At 39.0% G+C, this 22,461-nt stretch overlaps 1 long non-coding RNA gene across 2 annotated transcripts in view; it reads right to left on the minus strand.

Annotated features, from left to right (window-relative positions):
* Positions 1-5,262: 5,262 nt before the first annotated feature.
* LOC123585590 overlaps positions 5,263-22,461 on the minus strand; it is a 203,085-nt gene continuing 185,886 nt past the window's right edge. Inside the window, exons 5-6 of one of the 2 annotated variants that reach the window (XR_006706300.1) lie at positions 8,579-8,635; positions 5,263-6,409 (exon numbers count right to left, since the gene is read on the minus strand). This is a non-coding gene — a long non-coding RNA (uncharacterized LOC123585590). Of the gene's footprint in view, positions 6,410-6,937; positions 7,047-8,578; positions 8,636-22,461 lie in introns of those variants that run through there. The other variant, XR_006706301.1, reaches the window with a different exon arrangement.

Raw genomic sequence — 22,461 nt, forward strand, 5'->3', positions numbered from 1 at the left:
GAGTTGCTAATCTGTAGTGTCTGGCAATTTCCATGGTATAAACTCTCCCACCAAGACTGATCTCAAGCTACTGATGTCAGTGTGACAGCACTGAATAAGGATGGTGATGACATCACTGAACAAGGATGGAAGCTCCAGCCTGCCACCATCATGATCCATAATTTCTGCTTCTGCCCTGCTGTCACACTAAATGCAAAGGCAATTTCAGTGCAGAAATTGGAGTCAGAGGCTCTAAAGGGAATCAAACCCTGGACGATGATGTGATATTAAACCTCTCCTCCCGCTCCTCTCCCAGCCTGCCATGGGCACTGGGGAAAACGACCAGCACATCTCTGCCTCCTTCTTCAGGTCTCTTCCCGCAAGGGAGACGGTGGGAGTGGAATGACGATAAAACTGGACAGGCAGTGGAATTAGTGGAAAAGAATACATGATGCCCACAATTGTCTTCATGTACAAGGAACCTTCAAGGTAAACTCTATTATAGAGTGCTGGGTTTTTTTCTGCATAAGAAATTGAGTGGGTATTTTGGAAGGGTCTTGCTGGATCGTTAGCTGGGTCTCCTGTGATGTAGCAGTGGCTCTCCTTTGGCTGACCACTCCTTCCTCAGTGTTTTCTCATTGGTTAGTTAGTTAACATTTATTAATAATTAATAAATGTTTATTTATTAATATTCAATAAATATCACATTTAACATATTTATGTTAAATATAAATAACAATTTATAAAACAAGAAATTTTCTAATGACTATTTTACAATGACATAAAATAATAATTTACAAAATACAGATAAATATTCATTGAACATCTGTTCTAGTCACCAGAAGAAGCACTGCTCTAGGTACTAGGAAAACAGCATGAATAAAAGAGACACAAATATCTGTATTTTCCAGATCAGTTCTCTTTCCATCCCGTTTCACAGAAAAATAATCACACATTCTTTGATTCACCCTAAGAATATAGTCACTTTAGGCAAGCTGTGGAAACTTGCCATAGCCCCCACTCCAAAGCAGCCCTTGAGCTCTCTGCTGACTTCCAGATTTCCAGAGACAAAAGCCTGCTCAGTCTGCTGTGTCCCTAATAATGAAGATCTTCTGAGTGGTCTTGTTGAAACACCTTCTCCAATCCTTTCTCAATCATTAGACTTGTTTTGAGGGGACTGGAGCCACCTGCCACTCTTTCTTAAAGGAAGAGGGTTTGGGGCTCAAAGGGTTGACTTTGCCAAAGAAACTTCCTCACAAAATCCTCTTTCTCACCTGTGCTCTGTTGGTGATGCAGGGTCATTGAGCACAATGGTCAAAAATGCACTCTTGAGATGTTTCCGAGTGTTATTTTTAAGTTGGTGAGGGGTGGTAAGGGTAGAAACAACAGGAAGTCTCTAAGGGGATTTCTGTGTGTTAAAGATGACTAACAGGATCCTGGATGTCTGGCTATTGTCATGCTAAGGTTGTTTTTAGTCTACAGCAAGGCATTAACATTAAGGCAGCAGTGGGTTCCTTGAGGAATGTCCCATTCTGCTTGTCTTAGGTATTTATCAATGGGTTGCAAGTTGTAAGGAAATTTAATTTTATCTCTATTTCTCTTGGCTTTGTTCTCCTCATCCCTGGTATTCTCTTCAATCACCTTTTGTGGATAAGATCTTGTTCCTAGTGTTGTAAAACCACCTTTCAGCTACAATTTTTCAATTTTGGCCTTCGTCAGTCCTTTGAGCGACCTCAGTCTTCAATGTAACATTTTTGGCCTGCACTCTAAATCAGAATGTCTGGGTTTAAATTGTAATCTGAGACCGATGACAGTAGCTGTGAGACATTGGGCAAGTTACTTAACCCGTCTGTGCCTCAGTTTCTTCATCTATAGAATAGGGTTTACAGAAGTTCCTGCCTCAGGTCTTTACCGTGAGAGTTAAAGTATGACAAGTTCTTACAATAGGGCTTGGACCACTGTCAGCCATTGTTATTTTATAGCCTTTCTCTGCGCATCAGTTGAAACTTCTAAATTAACATCCTGTTGCTTCATTATGTTTCCTCTTAACCTTTTTTATTTTCCTGTCCTTAGATAGGACAGGATTCAAGTCCATCCAAGGCACTCATTCATACCTAGGCCTCTGCTGGTGATGCCATTCTCCCACGTAAGAGTTTTTCCCTCTTTCTTGTTCACTATGTACAGTCGACATAATTATGAAAAATGAGCCTCTTCATCAAATTTTCCTAAGCTTGTCTTTGAAAGAGCAACTTCTAATCTATTACCAAGCAAGGAAGAGAGTACAGTAATCATTTTTCTTTTTTAGTGGCAGCTAGAAATTAAAGCTTTCTGTGGGAGGAATTTAGTAGTAACTTTCAATACTGGTTTCTTTATTTTGTCTTTCAAGAAGGTAATTCTTCAGTAAGAGTGAGTGACTCTTTTAAAGAAGTTAAGGCAATAACTTTTTATGATGTTAATGATGGTTGGAAATAATATTGCATTATCAATTTGTGACATATTCAAGGAAACACATCTCTATTTAATTGCTTTTCTCTGATTTTCCAAGGGTTATAATAGTTGAACTCTAAGTTCACAATAAGGTCATTAGAATCATAATTCAAAAAATGTGAAACTGGTCCACATGATGCAAGGTTTCTTGATTTCTTGATGCAAGACCTCTGGAATTGCAAAGTAACCAAATTCAATATTTTACCTACTTAGTAGAATTCAGGTGCCAGAAAAGTACTTTGCATTTTTTCTCACTGAAGGTCATGGAATCTTTGAATATTCTCCAGTGGAGATCAAGCCAGATTATAATTCATACAACTTTAGGTTAGTTTTGTGAGCAGAAAAATTCCCATCTGTAAAAGAAGTAGGAAAACAACTCCTCTGAGGAATTAGAACCTCATATATTTCAGCAAATAGAGATTAAAGCTATTTTTGTGGAATGATTCTGGTTTTACTTCATATAGTAAGAAAATTTAGTTCATTTTTTTTCTGGATTGGTTTTATCAACCAAATCACTGGATTTATGTTTTTCCTTTCCTGCTTCTCTGAATTTAGTTGATTGTTTTAATTAATCAAATCTACTTGTTGTTTTGGCATTATAATTCCTGATTGTTTTTCATGGGATGATGCTGGTCCTGCAAGATATTCATTCATTCATTCATTCATTCATTCAGTGTTTATTTATTAAGTACCTGCTATATGTCAGTGATAGTTATTGGGGATAAAGAGGCAAACAAAACAGAAAAGATCTCCGCTCACACAGTTTACACTCTAGTAAAGGTGATGAGAAATAAGCTAATAAAGTGGTATTTCTATAATATCATGTAGTAAATAGTACTCTGAAGAAAAATAAGGTAAGGAGCTAACAAATAGAGAAGCAGCTTGTTATTTTAGAAATGATGCTTTTTGTAAATGGTAAAAACTTTCTGATAAAGTGATACCTGAATGCATATCAGAATAGGGTCCATGAGAAAGGCACAGAGATATCTGGAGGAAGAATGGTCCAGGCAAAAGAATAGCAGTGGGAAGAGTTCTAAGGAAAAAGAGTGCTTGATGTATTCCAGACATGGCAAGGCAGTCAGTGTGGCTCGGGGAGGCATATGTGAGACAGATATTGATAGAAATGAGGGATCAGATCACGTAGGACTTTCTGGACCTTGGTCAGAGCTGTGATTTCCATGCTGAGTTGATGTGAAGCTATTGGAGACTTTTGAGCTAAGAGAGGGTGACATAAAAGATTACATAACACATATTTGATTTATACTTTAAAAAAGAGAATTTTAATTGCTAAGTGGAAAATGTATGGTAAGTTGGGAGTGCAAGTAGGATATTCTAATATTTTTTTCTCATGATTCTATGGTCAAACAAGATTTAGAAACATTATATTAAAGATGAGTATTAAGGGACTTTTTTTGTAGAGCTTTGATATGTTGATGTATATTGTATATCTCAAACAGTGTGATAGAATATGCAATTCCCAACGTTAACCATGAAAATATCTTTAAGGACCCCCTTTGGAGATTAGTGTTCATAGACCTCAGGAGAGTGATGCTGATGCAGACACCACATAAATAAATCATCTGTCTTTTGAGAAACATAAAAACTTTCAAACAAAGCTGAGAGGGAAGTTTTCAATCAGAGTTCCTCATAATTTCTTCTGCAACCTTAATTCCTGACCCTGGTGAGATTGTTTCCTGTTTTTTAGCAAGGAATTGTTAGGATAGATTTTTTTCAGAATTCTGTGTTGAGAATCAGCACACTGAGTATAATTCTAAATCCTTATGGAGTCTTGGTCTGTGCCTTTTGGAGCTAGCTTTTGATTAAATATCCACATTCCATTTACCAAAGGAAATAGTGCATAGAAGATACGTGTACATCAGTGGAAAGACAAGTCTGCCTTCTTGTGGAATGGCTAGTTTTTAATGGGCAGGAGAACCCTGGATTTGTCAGGAGAAATACTATGCCCTTTTGGGCAGGATGTTAACCTGGAGACAAAGTTATTCACACTAGGAAGTATGCTCATTATTTTAAAAGTAGTTCTTTAGCTAATGGAAAAAGCAAGTCATGGAAACCTTAGATTTTTCTTATCTCTTTGACATGATACGTGTGTCTCTTAATTATCTATGGAAACCAATTCAACACATCACTGTGATATCACATTTTATTATCTCTGAAAAGATACTGGAAAAATTTCTACCCTATAACATTGCTAAATTAAAATGTTTTAAAGGTTAATTGTCAAATCACTGCAGGGGGAGGGAGGGCATTTCAAAAGGTTGAGTTTCCAGACTAAATAATGGGTCTTTATCCTATCTAAAACCATTTGCTTAAGGTGGTTTGGGGTTTGCTTTATAGAAGGTTTGGTTACATGGGGGGGGGGGGAGGGGGAGGGGGAGAACAGATGTACAAAGTGGTAGTTTGAAATAACCCACATACTTGGGCCCAATGAGGCTCCTTTCCTTAGGACAGGAGGTAGAATATGCAGAGCATGAACTAGGCACCAGGCTATAGAACAAGGGCTTTGGAATCAGGCACTCTTTGGCTGGAATCCCAATGTTTTCACTTCCTAGGTGTGTGGCTACTGGTTGTTGTTTACATTTTGAGCCTCCATTTCATCTTTTAATAAGAAGATGGTGATGGGTCCTTAATAGGGCTTGTTGTGAAGATGTAACAGGATAATACATTTGCAACTCATTTGTTGCTATCCCTGGGTGGAGCTGTTGTTTTCCCCCCAGCGTGCCAACTTTGAAGCAGAACTTGGCTGCTTACATTAACTAGAAAGGAACCACTCCAAAACACTAGTGAACAATGTGTATTTTACTAAATACATTGAGGGAAAGTTAGAGGTGGGCGTTCACACAGCACAGGATATATACCATTTCAAGCTGAAACTTGGAATTAGCTATCTCTTGCCAAGTGGGCAGGACTGCTAATTGTAGCACTATATCAATATATCCCTTCTTCCTTTTAGCAACAGAAGCTTCCAGGTTTTAGCTGAGAACATGGAAACCCAGCTAGAGATGACATATTTTAGTTTCTCTTCATTCAGGTGTTACCAAGTAACCAACTCAGGCCCATGGGGTATGAACAATGATGCTTCCAATTGTCCTGTCATCTTCTCAGAGTTAAAGTTGCTTGTCTTGCACTCTTTTCCATTTCCTGTGGTTTAACGAATACTGGCAAACATCTTTAGAAGTTTAGAAGTTCCCAACTATTTATCTTTGAACTATTAAATGCTAGCAAAATATGCCATCTCATTTAAGCCACTACATCTTGAGTTCTATTTGTTAGAGCATCCCTCTGATCATACACAGACCAGTTCTCACTTTCAAATCTCTTCTCTCCTTGTCCTCCAGGGCCTGGTTTTCCAGGTTTGTCTCTCCCTTCCTGCACCTAATGCTCCCATCTCACTCCCTTTTACTCCCTTTATCATGCAGCTCAATTTAACTCTTATCCATTTCCTCCAAACATCACTCCTCAGGAATCATTCTTTTCAGTCCACAAGGAAGCCTCCAGTCACTGGGGTGTATCTTCTTTAGAAGGTAGAAGAGAATTATAAATTACAAATAGCTTTTTCCCCATGTTACACATGGAAAACACTTCACAGACTATGTAACTACCATGTAACAATTGCTCAATGATGGGTTCCTCCATTTTCCATTTAGCCCTGTGCCTTCTCCAGGAGTTGACATTAGTTCTGGAACAAACTGGAAAGATCTAATGATCTACTTCTACTGTGGTACTGTACCTCTGCTGTAGATCAAAATCGAGCCACGTGAAAGATTCCGATTAGCGATAACCTGAGCCAGGTTTACACACTTTAAGAATGCTTTGGATGAAAGGGAATCTTCTTGGTGAATCCCAAACATGATTGTTAATCCAAAGCTTAAAAATATGTAGATTCTGGGGTCCCAATACTGGAAAGTCTGACTTTATGAGTTTGCTGTAGGGTCAGGAAGTCAGCATGTTAGCATATATCTCAGGTAATTTTGATGCAGTATTTAGCTGGTGCATGAACTGACTAAAATCTTGGATATTATGTGTCTAAGATTTGGCAAAAAGCAAGTTAAGGGGAGACAAATGTCAGGTAATGCTCATTTCCACTACTTTCCCCCCTAACTCTCACCTCCCCTGGTAACACCAGAAAGATTAAACTAATAATTCAGCCATGGGATAAGAAGCCTTAAGGTTTCCAACTACATCAAACCATGGGTCAGATTGCACTCTCAAGTTCAGCCATGTATGGCCAAGGACGATAATGGGCTTTGATGCTTACACATCCAAGTAAGCATCACAATTTGGCTTGGTATACACACAGAAATTGCCAATGAAAGACAATGGGAGAATAACAGGAAATGGGAACACATCTGTTTGGAAGCCCAGCTACCTGATATGTTAGCTTTGGCAACCCTTGTACACTTTGTCCTGCCAGTGAAGCTACTGTCAGGGAAATTGAAACACCGACCTCATATGGCTGGGATCGGCACCAGTAATGCCTCTATACATATTAGGCCTTCAAAACAGTTCCGGAGGTTGATCTGGGGCTCAACTTGGCAGCCCTAAACCACACAGATCATTACCTATAATGGGAATTATGTATGTTTATTATTGAGCTGATTTCTTTTGAAAATGTTCATGGCTTAGAGCTGTAAAACTCACATACAGAAAATAAATTCAGCGTTTCAATTAAAAGCAGCAACTTCCAAACAGAAAAATATGTGATAGAGTTTCAGAGTCCTAACATGCTGCTGCAAACGCTGAAGGTCAGAAGAATATATTAGGAGGGAAAGTGCGGGGGCATCAGAGGCAACGAAACAGCCTTTGGAAGCTTTCTCTTCCATTCTCTGAAAAGAGTTGGGTGTCCAACAAGTCGTGTCCCATTGCTGACCATCCCCCACCCTGCCCCAAGGGATCATAGGAGGCGGAGCTGTAAACTGCAGAGCCCATGTTTAGAGGATCTTCACTACAGGACCAGAGCCATGGGATTTTATCCTCTTTGTATATTTTAGTTTTAAGGAACATCAAGAGGCACCATTTATAATGTAAAAAGTCTGGGGTTTCATTACATTTAACTTCATGAAAGAGTTTGTACAACCTTCTGGTGCTACTTTTGGGCATAGCTGTGAGTATTGAGCTGGCAGGTGAACAAGAGCTATTAATAAAACGGCTCATCCTCTAGATTAGCACATTGGATTATGTGATTTGTCAAGTTGTCAGACATGAAGAAGAAATTATTTGGTCTTGTTTTGACAGAAATATGCTCAAGCATTTTAGATTACCTTTCAGGCCCTAAGTGTTCAGAGAATCTCAACACCTCTTGATTCAGTGGATCAAGAGACCTGTGTCATTTCAAATTACGCTGTCATCTTTTTTTGTGAAAATTTGTTTATGTTCTACATGTCTGGTGACCATTTCTCTGGACGACTGTCTAATAAAGACCTTCTCATCTTTATCTTGTTGCTCTTCTCTCCCTGCACTCTCTCACCAAGAATCACGTACCTCATCCCCTAGCAAGTTTCTAACAATAATGTTTATTGAACCCCTACTTTGTATCAGGTTTTGTACTTGGTGAGGCACACACATATGTTTATTTCATACTTTAAACACGTCTAAGTAAGTGATATTCCCATTTTACAGATGAAGAAATTGTTACTCCGAAAAGATATATATATATATATATATATATATATATATATATACATACATATACATAAAAAGCTTGGTCAAAATAATGAAACTAGACAATGTCCAAGCTACGATTTGAATCTATGTCTTCTAACTCCAAACCAGTGATGTTTCCATTATGTCATTCTGCTCCGCCACCATTGTAAGTAAGTACTTGGAATTTAAGCATATACACTTATGCACTTATGCACATATGCATTTATGAATTCCAGTGCATATATTATGCAGTCTAAATTCAACTTGGTAGAATGTTGTTTGATTCAAAGATTAGAATACACAGACCATAGACTATGGTACTAAAATCAAGTCTTTTTGTTTTATATCAACTGAGGAGTTTCAGGGATAAGAACCCCAGGTGGTCTGAACCTGATAGAGCATGCTCAGTTGCTCAGGGGACAATGATGCAAAATAAAGGACGTTTTCTTACCTTTGTAAACAGGCACCTATGCTGACGTGGTCTTGGAAATCCATGTTATGATGGAGCCTGTCAGGTAAAATAGTATTAGTTCCTGTTATAAATATATTTTGATAGAAAAAGAAATAAATTTAGTTATAAACCTACTATTGAGCTCTTGGTCTGACTCCTAAAAGTTATGTGAATTTGGCAAATCTCAATCTCCCTATACTACTGTGTAGTTACCTATAAAATGGGCATTATAACACTAGGCAGGCCAACACTCCCATCCATGTAATGCTAGATTATACACTCTGGATTAGGGGCCACTTCTGTGCGCCTTAAAGAGTACTTGGCACAATAGGAAGGTCCATTTTTATTGAACTGATGAAGCTAAAATATGCTAATGGGTATGAAAGTAACTTGGAAACTATAAAAGGAATTGAACTAATTATTTTTCTTAAAAAATAAACATTTTATTTTAGAACAGTTTTAGATTTTAAAAATTTGAAGGTTATATATAGGTTTCCCAGTTTCTCCTATTGTTAGCATTTTACATCAGTGTGGTGCATTTGTCACAATTAATTAACCAATATCAATACATGATTATTAACTAAAGGCCATACTTGATTCATATTTTCTTAGTTTTTATGTAATATCCTTTTTCTTGTTCCTTGTTCTAGGATCTCATCGTAGTACCACATGACATGTAGCTATCTTTAGGTTCCTTTTGACAGTGAAAATTTCTCAGACTTTGCTTGTTTTTGATAACCAGGAAGTACTGGTTGAGTAATTCGTAGACTGTCTCTCCAATGGAATTTTTTATGACTAGATTGGGGTTATGTGTTTGGGGGAGGAAGACCACAGAGTTAAAACACCATGTTCACCACATCATATCAAAGGTACACCCTATCAGTATGCTTTATCCTTGTTGGTGTTAATTTTGATCACCTGGCTGATGTAGTCTTCACAAGGTTTCACCACTGTAAAGTTACTTTTTTTTTTAATCCCCTTTCCATACTATATTCTTTATGCTTGTAGCGATGTCTCTGGTACTTTGTCTCACAGGATCCCCCTTAGGATCTCTTGTAGGGCTGGTTTAGTGGTGACAAATTCCTTCAGTTTTTGTTTGTTTGGTAAGACCTTTATCTCTCCTTCTATTCTAAGTGACAGACTTGCTGGATAAAGGATTCTCGGCTGCATATTTTTTCTGTTCATCACATTGAAGATCTCTTGCCAATCCTTTCTGACCTGCCAAGTTTCAGTAGAGAGATTGGTCACGAGTCTTATAGGTCTCCCTTTATATGTTAGAGCACGTTTATCTCTAGCTGCTTTCAGAATTTTCTCTTTATCCTTGTATTTTGCCAGTTTCACTATGATAGGTCGTGCAGAAGATCGATTCATGTTACGTCTGAAGGGAGTTCTCTGTGTCTCTTGGATTTCAATGCCTTTTTCCTTCCCCAGATCCAGGAAGTTCTCAGCTATTATTTCTTCAAGTACATGTTCAGCACCTTTCCCTCTCTCTTCCTCCTCTGGAATACCAATTATGCGTAGATTATTTCACTTTAGTGCATCACTTAGTTCTCTAATTTTCCCCTCATACTCCTGGATTTTTTTATCTCTCTTTTTCTCAGCTTCTTCTTTTTCCACTTTATTTTCTAGTTCACCTATTCTCTCCTCTGCTCTTCAGTCCGAGCCATAGTTGTCTCCATTTTATTTTGCAACTCGTTGATAGCATTTTTTAGCTCCTCCTGGCTGTTCCTTAGTCCCTTGATCTCTGTAGCAAGAGATTCTCTGCTGTCCTTTATACTGTTTTCAAGCCCAGGGATTAATTTTATGACTATTATTCTAAATTCACTTTCTGTTATATCGTTTAAATCGTTTTTGGTCAGTTCGTTAGCTGTCGTTATTTCCTGGAGGTTTTTTTGAGGGGAATTCTTCCGTTTCATCACTTTGGATAGTCCCTGGAGTGGTGCGGAACTGCAGGGCACTTCCCCTGTGCTGTCTTGAATAACTCGCGTTGATGGGCGGGCCCATAGTCAGACCTGATGTCTGCCCCCAGCCCACCGCTGGGGCCACAGTCAGACTGGTTCGTGTCTTCTCTTTCCCTCTTCTAGGGGCGGGATTCACTGTGGGGTGGCGTGGCCCGTATGGGCTACTTGCACACTGCCAGGCTTGTGGTGCTGGGGATCTGGGTATTATCTGGGGTGGATCAGCAAGGTGCACAGGGGCGGGAGGGGTAGGCTCAGCTTGCTTTTCCTTTGGAGATCCACTTCGGGAGGGGCTCTGCAGCACCAGGAGGGAGTCAGACCTGCCGGAGGGGTGGATCTGCAGGAGCACAGCTTTGGGTGTTTGCGCGGTGCAAGCAAGTTCCCTGGCAGGAACCGGTTCCCTTTGGGACTTTGGCTGGAGGATGGGCGAGGGAGATGGCGCTGGTGAGTGCCTTTGTTCCCTGCCAAGCTGAGCTCTGTCCTCTGGGGCTCAACAACTCTCCCTCCCGTTGTCCTCCAGCCCTCCTGTTCTCCGAGCAGAGCTGTTAACTTATAACCTTCCAGATGTTAAGTCCCGCTTGCTGTCAGAACACACCCCGTCTGGCCCATCCGCTTTTGCAAGCCAGACTCGGGGGCTCTGCTTGGCCGGCAGGCTGCCCCTCCGCCCTGGTTCCCTCCCGTCAGTCTGTGGAGTGCGCACCGCCTCTCTGCCCTTCCTACCCTCTTCCGTGGGCCTCTCGTCTGTGCTTGGCTCCGGAGACTCCGTTCTGCTAGTCTTCTGGCAGTTTTCTGGGTTATTTAGGCAGGTGTAGGAGGAATCTAAGTGATCAGCAGGACGCGCGGTGAGCCCAGCATCCTCCTATGCCGCCATCTTCCCAGAATCCCCTCCATACTATATTCTTTAAAAGGAAGTCACCCATACTTAAGCCACCTATACTTAGGTAGTGGGGTATTATGTTCCATCTCCCTGAGGGTGGAGATGGAACATAATTTATTTAGAATTCTTTTTCATGGGAGATTTGCCAATTCTCCCCACTTGTTTAATTATTCAATCATTTATTTATATTCATATGGATCATGGATATTTCTTTTATACTTTGGGCTTTGATTCAGTATTACTTTATTTTGTTGCTCAAATGTAATTATTACTTTTACTATTAATAGTAACCAAGGAGAATCCATAGTGGACTAGTATTCTGCTGAATTCTATTCTGTAGTTGGAAAGGTGATTGTGAGGTTCAGGACTTATGTCTATTTTGCTCACCTCCGTACTCTCAGAGTCTGACTTTTGGTTCATGTTATGTGCCTTATAAATACTTTCTGAATTAATATCTGAAATACAGTATTGAGTTATAACTGCCATTGATTATAGAGATCATGGGTAAACAGATTTGTTGTTGCAGGACTTCTATCCAGGATCACAAATGTTTGATAGCCATGGAAACAACTTGAAAATTTATCACTAGACTCTAGAATGTCCTTTTCCACCCACACCACACTATACCATAATCACAGCTGGAGCACAAAATGCCACTCTTCAAAGAGCTCCCACCGTGGGTATCATAGAGAAACATCACATGTACTATTGAGAAGGCACATGTATCCCATGAAATTCTCTGTCAACATAAAATGGCCATGATGGTTTTCCCCCGCCAGGCTCTGAAATACAGTACAATCACAAGGCTGAAATAGCAAGCACTTTGTGACAAGAAAGAAAAACCCTGCTTCTTATCTGACTTCAAATCTCCCTTCATTTATCAACTGCAAGCACTCAGTTTGAGTTTGGAGTGGGAGCCTTTGACTATGTACCCTGTCATGTTCAGTTAGAGAATGAATCTTGAAATTCCAACGGGTGCCAGCCATAGTGGCACAGGCATTAAGTTGAGTCCATCCCTCTGGTGGTACTACACAGTGGATATTTGTCCAAAACTAGGGGCAAGTCCAAGCACTGGCTTTGATTTATAGCGTCTGGCAGTTTCTACTGCTGGGATCTTGGCCAAAGCCAAGTTCTCTCCCTCTGTCTGTCTTTATCCAACTCATTTCTCAGTTAATATTTTGAAGTATTCTTCATGAATCCCAAAATATGCCTTTTGGAATTTCACCATGATCCTCCCAACATCTGTTATGCATTTACTTCTAAATCAATATTTTGCCAAATTCTAGCTCCTTCTGGATCAGTAAAATATGGAATTGAATTCTAGTTCTGTTATGAACTAGGCCAGTCATGAAAGCTCTCTGAGTCAATTTCCTTATTAGTATGGCAAGTAAAATAATGCCTACTTGAATAAGATGGTATTGTGAAGGTTAGAAATTAGTTAATAAAAGTACTAGCTCATTACAGAAGCTAATTAAACAATAAACATTTGTTTATTTGAAGGTGCAGAGGGAACTCTTTTCATAATATAAATGCAATAACACACTAATAAAAAAAACAAGTGGGAAATGTATTAGGAAATGATTCTTCAGGCGTTATTCGTATCCCTCATTGATGGGAAGTTGAACAGGTCATTGTGCTGATGTGGCCAGTTTATATTTTCTTGCTTGAACATTATTTTATTATCAGGTCTAAGAATAGTCCAATTAATGAATTCTTTGGGATAGAAGGAAGTTGAAGGAGTTAAGACCAGGAACTAGACTCTTCCCCAAGTATAGGTCAACAATGAGAACAATGGATTTGGTTTTGGATTCCACCTTAATCCTGAGTTAAGTAGAATCAGGTAGTGGAAGCAGCAGGGACAGAGAAGGAGCTAGAAAACCAAATCTGAAAATCAAGAAAATGTAAGAGAATATAAAATATAAGGGAAGGAGTAAGGCAGACTCAAAAACCAAATCTAGTGGATATGGGAACTGATCAGGTAACTATGAGCAGATCTGGGATCTTGAATAAGAAGAATTGATCAAGGATTTGTTTCAATTCTAGTCAGTTTCTTAAAGAAGTTATAATTTTTTTAAATTTCTTTTTATATTTATTTATTTTTGAGAAACAGAGTGAGACAAAGTGTGAGTGGGGGTGGGGCAGATAGAGAAGGAGACACAGAATCTGAAGCAGGCTCCAGGCTCTGAGCTGTCAGCACAGAGCCTGATGCGGGGCTTGAACCACGAACCGTGAGATCATGACCTGAGCCGAAGTCGGACGCTCAACTGACTAAGCCACCCAGGTGCCCCAAAGAAGTTATAATTTTTAAGGGTGCATGTTATCATAATTTCCTTTTTCCACACCATTGCACCTGCAAACCCGTTCTGTTGGCTTGTTTTTTCCTTCGTACTGAATGAGGTTTTAGATACATTTCATAGCTTCTGCACACATTCTAAACAGTGACATGAAAAGTCTTAATTTTTAAGACCATAAACTATCCAATTTAACCTAATGTTATCACTACAGACCCTCCTTCAATTTAACACTTCTATACTCCATCCCAACCCACACGCTGGACTTGACCCAAGCTAGTGCAGGAGAGAACATGGCTAACCACTTCTCCACCTTTCCCCAAAACTGCCTGGCTGCTTTTTCTCCCCATTTATAATTCTGCATCCAAGGTTAGAGGGGAAGGGCAAGTGCTGTAGCATGGAGGGAGGGATTATGTGATGGGTACAGTTTTGCCCATCACAGTTGCATCTCTGGGACATTAGACACCTAAACATTCTTTATTGATTGGTGTTTTGTGGGTATTTAGATTTGTTTTCCTCCCCCTATAGAAAAGTCCACCCAGGAGTTCCCTTGACATAGGCAATCGCTCTGCTGGTCGACTGCTCTGCACCTTAGCTGGGATGAGCACAACTCCTCAAGGAGTTTGCAGGAGTTAAGTCCATAGAAGCTTCATTGTTGGAGTGTAGACAGCTCCAGAAAGCCCATTTTAGTGCAGATTGGGTATCCCTGATCAGCCTTCTACCTTTAGGCTTTGACTTTTCTAAGAACTGTGACTAAATTTTAAATGGGCTCCTTCGCAGGACTTTTCAAGGGCAGCTGTAAGTCTGTCAACAATCTTGCGGCTCTCCTCTAAAGAAATAATCCCTGCAGAGCTTCAAACCAACTTCACCACACCCATCTTCTTTATATAACCTGGAGATAAGCAATGGGCCAAGCATCACAAAATTGGAGTCAGAGTTTCTTGGCAGGTTATACATAGATGATATGGTGCCTATTGCTTATGGCCTTTGGAACTTGACCAACATTCCAAGACCACAAAAAGTCATATCTAACTGGTGATTACACAATAAGAAGCCTCTCTGAAACATTTTCCTGTGGTGCTGCTGTCTTAGCTTCTATCCTTGCATTTCCTTAGGAGAATCTTGAAGGTGCCTGACAGTTTCTCATGCACAGGGTAATTTCTTCTTCTCAGAAGTCATTGCATAAAAGTCTTCTGTGTTTATCATTCATCTAATAAACTCTACGCCTTATTTCCTGAGTTATCTAGTATAAACAATTTAAATCTCTCTGTGTCAAGTGTTTTCAAACTTTTTGAAGACATAATACCTAATCCTTTGGATTGTTATGAAGATTTGAATGAAACCCTGTTAGTTCAGTACTGACCACAGCGCCTTGTCTATAGAAAGCACTCGGTAAAAGATGGTTGAAAAAAGTTGTCTTTGGGGCACCTGACTGACTTAGTCAAAAGAGCATATGACTCTTGATCTCAGGGTGATGAGTTCAAGTCTCATGTTGGGTATAGAGTTTAATTAAAAACAAACAAAAAAAAGATCAAAAAAGTCTTTGTGTGATGGATCAGCCTGTTTGATGGAAGGCTCTTCTTGTGAAGTTCTGGGAAGTAAAGCAGGGTTCATTCTGTATACTGGAGGTTTTGGTTCAAGAGTACCCTTCTGTAGCAGGGCAGAAGCAAGGTCATATTGATATATGCATGGCCCAGACAGAATGTTTTGGTGAAAAAGGAAAATAAACCAGAGATATTTTGACAGAACAGTCTGTTTTACATATATACAGTTTTTGAAGGACCAAATCTTGTCTCTTTATTTATGATGAAGCGAAACTGTGATAATAAGTGCTGTAAATCTGCCTTTTGGGATATAGTAGGAAATTATCCTGGTCAAACATTGCCTGTGTGAAATGCATCTGAGTTGAGAGACAGAAAAAAGCTCCAGTGTTCATACCTTGAAAACAGTTGTCCTACCAACTATAAATTTTTTCAGTCTCTATCTCATCTTTAAGAATATTCTATGAGATTTTTCTAAATATCCTGCCAAGTTTCACAAATAATATTTCTGAAAAGGTGCCACCTACAAACTCCGTCATCCTAATTAATAGTCATGAATGTGGTTTATTTAACAAGCTCCATTTTAGGAAAGCCACCTGCCCAATAGTTCTCTGTATCCTCTTATCTATTACCAATAGGTATATTTAAAGTAACCTAGCATGGACTTCCAATTTTTTTTTAAGAATCCAATTCCTAGCACTTAATGTTTTTACTATTTTTTGAGATAGTAGTCTAAATATATGGAAACCACTTGCATATAAGAATGGTCTAAAAGAACATTTATTAGCCCTGAAGAAGTGTTTAGGCACCAAATTATGTGGCTAAAAGATTCAAACAGGGCTGATGAATTCAACTCAATTCTTTGAGAGCAGAAACGCTGACTGGGTTCGGTTTAACGTATATTATTGTAATCAAGACAAAAGCATTACCAGAGTAAAACTGGTCCCAAATATTTTTTAATGGACATATTTTGAGTTCCTGCTTTCCTGTTGATGAAAGGGAATTTCTTAATGGGCAACACAGTGTTCTAAAAAGGAAACCCTAATGACAGGGACAATTGTGGGACTGAATTCACATCTAAATGTGTATGTGGTTCAGGCTTTCAAGTAACTATTGCAACACTAGCTTATTCTATAATATGGTTAAATTATTCAAAACCAAGTTATTCAAAACTTGCAAGTTATTCAAAACCAAATAGTTAAGACATTTCTATGTTTTTTCAGTATTTTCTTCTTACATTATCTCTCTTCTATGAGAGGCTCAGAGACCTAGGAGATACAGAGTCTGGAAGAAAGTAACTCTGTGCTCCCTCTCTCAAGCCTCCCCATAATATTTAGTATATAAACATGTCTAGTATAGGGACAAGTGCTTAAAAATATCTTTGGAATCTTAAAATAGGAAAGAAGTCAAAAAACATAAAGGCTAAGAGAAGTAGAAGTTGAGAGAGGGATTCTCATCTACCTTGTCTGTGTGATGGACACATAGAAGGGTGAGTTGCAGGGTAGATGGCTGGATAGATCTGCTTTTCCACATATGCTCAAGTCTATTTCAACAGGTCAGGTAACACTTAGGATGCACCCTCTTCCAAAGAGCCTGGACATATCTGCCCTACTTTATCAGAAGACAAGAGGAGCAATACTGTCCTAGGGGAAAAAAAAAACAAAGACCTTTTTGTGTTTGAAGTCCAATTTGGCTGCTTAGTGATTATGTGAGCTGAGAAAAATCCCTCAGTATCTTCAAACTTCAATTTATCCAATATAAAATGGGTGCTTTAATACATACTAAACAGAGGTTTTGCTAAAATTCAGTAAGATAATGTATAATCCAACTTTTCAGACAAAGAACATTTGGACACATTACTTGTTATTTTCCTCGCTTCATGGCAGGTTTCTTTAATAAAAAAGATACAGTGTAAGTTTCGAAGATGGGGATGTCTAGATTCAATATCCATCAAATATATTAGAAGCATCTTAACCATCAGCAGGCCAGGCTCTGGTATCTCCTATGCAAATCTGGCTGCCTCAAAAGAGGTTCATCCAGACCCAAAGGCTATTCAATAGTCAAATAAATCCATTCAGTCAAGAACTATGTGTTGGATGACTGCTCTGTGCTAGATACTACGCTGAGTTCTGTGCATACAATTTTTGCCTGAGCAAAGGTAAACTGACATACAGGATGACTTTAATTAAGACCAGTAGCTCCAGAATTAGAGCTATAGTTGCAGTTCCAAATTAAATATGTGATACGGTCATGTATATAAACATAGGAATGGTGGGGACTAAGCCACACCAGAGAGCTCAAATCTATCCTAAAGACAGTCAAATTCAAATTAATTAGAAAGAAACTGTACTTCCCAAAGAAAATATGGCAGGCTGAATTTGTCCTGGTAGTTCTGAGTTTATGGTTCTGTTACATGGCCAGTTATAGAGATTAGATTTATAGCAAAAACCAGGAATGGGCTAAGCTTTATATTCTCCTTAGAACTTTAATGTTTATTTATTTTTGGAGAAAAAGAGACAGAGCGTGAGCGGAGGTGGGGGAGGTGGGCAGAGAGAGAGAGAGGGAGACACAGAATCTGAGGCAGGCTCCAGGCTCTGAGTTGTCAGCACAGAGCTCAGTGAGGGACTTGAACCCACGGACTGTGAGATCATGACCTGTGCTGAAGTCAGATACTTAACCGACTGAACCACCCAGGCACCCCATACGTCCTGTTTTATGTGATATGGAAACAAAGAAATCCTAAGCAATTGAGAAATAGCTGTTTTCCAGATAACACATAGTAAACTAATTGATTTATTTGTTTCAGAATAATATTCTTATTCTGCCACGTGATACTCTACAAATCTGGTCCAAAAATCTTTTTATTTTCTTCTCTAACATTTTCTCATCTATGCTATTCTGGCCAAATGACTCTACTCATTATCCCTGTATGTGTTTTGCACTTTCCCACTTATGTGTCCTTGCTTCACCTGGACCGATTTTCCCACATTTTATCAAACCCAAATACTTTCCCCCTTTTAGGACTAAATCAAGTGTACTCTTTGCTTCAACTAAACCAACATTTTGTACATAATAGTTCTCCTTCGTGATATATATTCTTTCCTTGTTGCAGACAACAGAATCCACTCCAACTGGCTTAAAGAGAAAGAGATTTATTAAGTGGTACAGAACATCTCAGTTGCTGGAACAGTAGGAGGAGCAGCCTATAGGCTGGTGGTCAGTTCCCAGAAGACCACAGTACTCACTTGGTACAGGAACTATTGCTCCAACCCATCTCACACCCTCACTACTTCTCCTGCCACTTCAGCCATCAGAATGAATAGTTAGAACCTCACTTATTTTTTCCATAGCTTACTTTTGAGCCAAAGTTTTATACCAGCATATCTGATTGGCTGAGCATATATCACACATTTGCACCTTAGAGACCAGTAGGTGTGGGAAATGAGGTGTTCATTATATTGAGATTCACAGTGTGGGGGAACTTTGAAAATGTGGGGCAGGTAATCAAAAGATTTGGGTAAGCCCAGAGTGACACATGTCCACTGAATTTGGACTCTCTTTTACTCTGGATTTTGGCTCTGCTTGTATTCATTCATTCATTCATTCATTCCGTAAGGAAGTAAGTATTTTTATGAACTATGATATACCTTGTATTATGTTGTCTCTAGAAATCATTATCCTTAAGAAGCATACGGTTAGGAAACCCATAGAACTGTACAACACAAAGAATGAATCCTAATGTAAACTATGGACTTTAGTTAAAAAATAATGTATCAATATTGATTCATCAATTATAATAAATGTACCACACGAATGCAATATGTTTATTATAGGGGAAACTGAGGGTAAGAAGGGGGTGAGGGAATACAAGGAAATATCTATACTTTCTGCCCAATTTTTCTTTAAATCTAAAATTTCTCTAAAAATAAAGTCAGGGTGCCTGGGTCGCTCAGTTCGTTGAGCATGTGACTTTGGCTCAGGTCATGATCTCATGGTTTGTGACTTCGAGCCCCACACTGGGTTCACTGCTATAAGTGGAGAGCCTGCTTTGGATCCTTTGTCCCCCTCTCTGTGCCCCTCCCCTGCTTGCACTCTCTCTCTCTCAAAAATAAACAAAACTTTTAAAAATAAATCAATTAATAAAAAAGAAGCTTACAATCTAGAAGGTTGGAAAAACAATAAAGCAACAATTAAAATATAGGGAAAATAGTGTTATAGGACGGAGAAGAGAGTTTAAGTCATATTTTGAGGAGATTTGTTGTAGGAGTAATGGAAAAGTGAGGAAAGGTTTCTGAAAGAAGTAACACTTGGTTGTAAACTGCAAATGGGAGGGAGCACAGAGAAGGAAATTAAAGAGATTGGTGTGTGCAAATGGAGGATGTCTGAAAGTGCAGGACAAGAGAGAAACTGAAATTAGCTGAGCATGGCTGTAGTAAAGAGAGTGATGAGAGGGTCATATAAGATCAGACTGGAGACACCCAATGGGGTCCGGGCCATAAGGGCCTTAGATGCAAAGCCTCAGGGTTTGGACATTGTCTTATCTACAAACAGTGTCTGCTTTTGGAAAATGTTTATCCTCAGAATCCAGCATAGCACCAAGCATATAGTGCTCTATTCATTGATGATTTGCAAATGCCATTACTTCTTCCATATCTATTGACATTCTACTTAGGGAAGGGCTTTCTCTTTTCCTCCATTTATTTATTTATTGGTTTATTTCCTTTTATCAGTATGGGCTCATGGATTCTTATTTTATTCAGTGGGTTATAATCTGTTATTATAATGAATTATTTTGATGCTCTAATTGTCCCAGATTTGACAAATAGTAGCCTCTTCAAACTGGCATCTGCATCCTTCAACATGTCTCCATCATTCTTTGAGGACTTCCTTATTTTTTGGCAAGACAAAGTGTTCTGGATTAAAGAAAATAAAGAAACATGACAATTGAATGCAAAATGAATCCTGGCTTAGTTCCTGGACCAGAAAAGAAAGGTTTTCTATAAAAGTTATTACCAGAACAAATGGCCAAATTTGATTAGGGCTGTAAATTAAATTATAGTTTTGTATCACAGTTAATTTCTTCATTGTTAACTGAGAGCATATTCTTATTTAAGGAAAATACACACTGCTGTGTTTAGGGGTAAATGCAGATCAGATCTGTGACCTACTCTCAAATGTTATTTAGGAAAAAATATCAATAGAAGTTGTATATATATGCATATTTATGTACATATGTAACATATTAATTATTATATATACATGAGAGAGATTGATAAAACAAATGTAAAATTTTATCATTTGGGAAATCTTGGATATGGATATATGGAATTTTTCATACTGCTTTTGCTATTTTTCTGTAATTCTAAATTGTGTTAAAATGCAAAATTTAAGAAAATAAGCAAACAAACAAAAATATGTTGCTTTTCTAGGGAGCATAAATTGTCTGGAAAGAAAAGGGGAGAAAAGAATCCAAGAAGGGAAGCTATTATAAGCATCTGAGGAGAAGTGGCCATGACATGGACCAGACAATGGAAGCAGTGGATATATCGGGTTGTAAACAGACTCCAGATACAAATTAGAGGTAGAATTGTCAGGACTTGACTATGAGCTGTAGGGAGGATGAGAAAAGGGACACTTATAGGAGGGTGCCTGGGTTTGGGGCTTTGGTAATTTGATGAACAGTAGTGTCATTTACAGGTATAAGAACCTAAAGAGGGAAATTTTGTAGCAAAGGTGAAATCAAGAACTTTTATTTGGACATAAAAATTTGAGATGGGTGTTAGTCATCGAAGTGCAGATATATGACATATGTGAGCAACTCAGTGGAGAATTTTGTGCTGGAATAAAACTTACGGGAGTAGCCGGAATAAAGGTGGTATTTAAGGGGCGCCTGGGTGGCTCAGTCAGTTTAGCATCCGACTTTGGCTCAGGTCATGATGTCACGGTTCCTGAGTTCAAGCCCTGCATCAGGCTCTGTGCTGACAGCTCAGAGCCTGGAGCCTGTCTCAGATTTCTGTGTCTCCCTCTCTCTGCCCCTCTCCCACCCACGCTCTGTCTCTCTCTGCCTCTCAAAAATAAAGAAACATATTAATTTAAAAAAAGATGTTATTTAAAACTATAGAACTAGATGAAATTACCTACAAAGTGCGTGTTAAGGGAGAAGACAGTTTTGAGGAACTACCATATTTCAGAGTGGAAACATAGAACCTGCCATGTCATTTATGGGGCTCAGTGCAAAATAGAATTGCAGAGTCCTTTGTTCAAAAATTATTGAAAATTTCAAGATGGTGACAACAGAGCATTAAACCGAGTTGGAGGCCCATCTAAGGGGGGACGGACGGGCAGCCTGGTATAACTGCCCAGGTTGCACATTTATGAAACGAGTCCTGTACACAAAGAAGGAAGTTCCAGTAAAGGATATATAAAAAGGAGCATTCAGAAAGGTGAATCTCTGACCTCATAGAAGCCAGGTTAAGAGAATTTTCAAGAAGAAAGGATGTTGGCTATTTTGAAAATGTTTAAGTAGTTTCATCAGAAGTAAGAGAAATCTCTGTGAACTTGGCCACATGTTTTACTGGACAAAAGTCACTTATGAATATTGGACAGAAAGACCAACAGAATAAAGCAAAGGTAAAGAAGCAGATAGAGTGAGTGTAATTTATCTGTTTGAGGAAGTTTTGCTCTGAAGAAAAGCAGAGAGGTTAAGTAATAGATGGAGGGGAACTTGAGTTTTTAAAGTGAGAAATGGAAGAATTTGTAGGCTGATGAATATAATCCAGTAAAAAAAAAAAGACAGAGTGGTAAGAGAAGGAAACATCTGTTTAATTGGATGACATCTTTAGCAGTTTCTCTGACTGCTTGGATACAGGCACAGATGAGGTTTTTGGGAAATTCTCCATGGCACTATTGTGTCTCTGCACAGATTGTGAGCAGAAGCACTGACTATCTTTTCAGGGACATTTGTGTAGTGAAAGGGCTTGGAAAATAGAAATAATAGACTCTCTCCCTCCAGAATAAAAGGCTGGCATGCTTACTCTCCAGCATAATAAAGATAATGTCTTTAATATATTGGGCATGTTTCCTGCCAATTACACCTGATTCAGGTTCTGTACGATTAGGGCTCCTCTTCTGTAACGCAGCCCACTGAATGTACAGGTGTCACCCAAACCTCGCTGTGTCACCCTGTGGGAACTGGGGCTCAGGGAACCAGAGGAAA

Source organism: Leopardus geoffroyi, chromosome C3 (genome assembly GCF_018350155.1).
Source record: "Leopardus geoffroyi isolate Oge1 chromosome C3, O.geoffroyi_Oge1_pat1.0, whole genome shotgun sequence".
Lineage (NCBI taxonomy): Eukaryota > Metazoa > Chordata > Mammalia > Carnivora > Felidae > Leopardus > Leopardus geoffroyi.